Below are 2,376 nucleotides of genomic sequence, written 5' to 3'. Positions count from 1 at the left end.
ATATCAACAACATGAGCATGAGCGAAGACTATGTATGACAGGTTGCAGAAACCTTAAAAATGAAGCATTTAAAAACACTAAGAGGATTATTACAAAGAACACAAAATCAAAAAAAATCTTTTTCTTTGCAAATAATATATCCAAGTGTAATGCACTTAACGATGTTAACAAGGTAATGTACTCCATTCAGAGAGCTCAGGCTTTAGACAGCTTCTGAAGTGAGGGTGAAAAAGTTTCATCTTTTATCTCAGCTCCATATTTTAAGTATTGCAAACCACTGGATTTATTGATTTTTGCTAGCTTGATTATTATAGCACTACTCATAGTGCATTAGGAAACCAGAAGTCTTTTCATGTTTCTATCAGTTTCTAATTTCGTTGTTGACTTTTTATTATTCACCTTGGAGTTGTATAACTATACTCCAAGACAGACCTTTCAGCTCTCCTTCTACACAAAGATACATATGAAGATGGGAAAACTGCCACATACTGTGTGAGGGATGTATAATGATCATAACAAGTTTTGGGCAGCCAGCCCAGAACACTCATCCATGACGTTCTTCTCTTCACATGCTGAGGCTTGCAGCTGTTTGCAAATAAAAATAAGCAAGAAGCCTTCCAGTCACCAGAGTAAAAACAAGGCAATACATCTTGTCAGACATGTAATCATCTCACAAAACATGTCTTTCAAGATGAGGACCAACTTTTATTCTTTTATCCAAAATCTACCCTTGCTATGCCATGTCCATATCAAGGTATTTGTAATATGAAGACAATTACAAGCAAAGAAAATTCATCACATCCTTAGTTTGAAAGGATACTAAATTATTACCATCTAAGTAGAGTCTGTATTTCTCAATTTGGTGCGCAGCTTATTCTTACGGCAGTCTGCTCAAAAGACTACAATGGGACAACCGAGATCAGACAGAGAAGACTCGGAAAATCAGATCCCTTCATCTGCCACTCTGCCACTAGAGGATTACTAACCTCTTGCACAGCAAATATTTTGTGTAATTTGATCTGCCATTTCAGCTGAGGCCTCCACCATGTCTTAGAAGACGATTCTGTGATCTGATGGACTTCAGCGTTGTGGTAGATTTTTTTCTTTTCCATAAGACCTCATTTAGTCATAAGTATTTCTGCTCTTCACATTAAAACCATTTAGGCAAGTCACTATAATTAAGTCATTGTTTTACTTAGCTGTTGTTCTTCCTCATAGAATAATGCAGTTTTCCAGGTAATGGGAAATGCTCTTATGCCCACAGTTATGGCTCAGTTATTTTCACATTTTTATGACAGTGAAGCCCACGGGGAGGCCGGCTGTGCCCCTGCGGCCATGGACCTCCACGGGGGAGCAGATCTGCACCCGCACCCGGGGAGGGCCCCACGCCAGAGCAGGGGGATGCCCGAAGGAGGCCGTGACCCCGTGGGCAGCCCGCGCTGGGGCCGGCTCCTGGCAGGGCCTGTGGCCCCGTGGGGAGAAAGAGGAGCCCCGGCTGGAGCAGGTTTGCTGGCAGGACCTGGGACCCCGCGGGGGCCAGGCTGGAGCAGTCTGTTCCTGAAGGATGGCACCCGTGGGGGGACCCAGGCTGGAGCAGCTCGTGAAGAACTGCAGCCCGTGGGAAGGACTCACGTTGGAGAAGTCCGTGGAGGACTGTCTGCCGTGGGAGGGACCCCAGGCTGGAGCAGGGCAGAGGGTGAGGAGTCCTCCCCCTGAGGAGGAAGGAGCGGCAGAGACCAGGTGTGATGAACTGACCACAACCCCCATTCCCCGTCCCCCTGCGCCGCTCGGGGGGAGGAGGGAGAGAAATGGGGAGTGAAGTTGAGCCCGGGAAGAAGGGAGGGGTGGGGGGAAGGGGTTTTAAGATTTGGTTTTATTTCTCATTATCCTGCTCTGATTTGATTGGCAATAAATTAAACTAATTTCCTCAAGTCGAGTCTGTTTTGCCCATGATGGTAATTGGTGAATGATCTCTCCTTGACCCACAAGCTTCTCGTTATACTTTCTCTCCCCTGTCCAGCTGAGAAGGGGAGTGACAGAGTGGCTTTGGTGGGCACCTAGCGTCTAGCCAAGGTCAGCCCACCACAGAGGCATTGCTGTCTTTTATCTATTTTATTGCTGCTGGCTGCTCCATTGCTCCTTTTGCCAATGGAGAATCCACCTCTGAAAAAATTGGTCAGGTTAGTTTACATCATCAGTTAAGCTAACCTAGATTTTGTCTGCAGCAATCAAGGGAATGATAACACAAATCCGCCACGCAGAGGGTGGCAACGAGAAACAGCTTCTCTTGACCAGGTGGATAAAAAAGGAGGATTTTCCTGTTGCTAAGGAGGATGTATCCAGAACTGAAGCACCAAACTCCAAAATTGTTGAGCT

Source organism: Phaethon aethereus, assembly GCF_964289735.1.
Source record: "Phaethon aethereus genome assembly, chromosome: 1".
Classification (NCBI taxonomy): Eukaryota; Metazoa; Chordata; class Aves; order Phaethontiformes; family Phaethontidae; genus Phaethon; species Phaethon aethereus.
The sequence above is the reverse complement of the archived record's forward strand: the minus strand, read 5'-3'. Positions refer to the sequence as shown.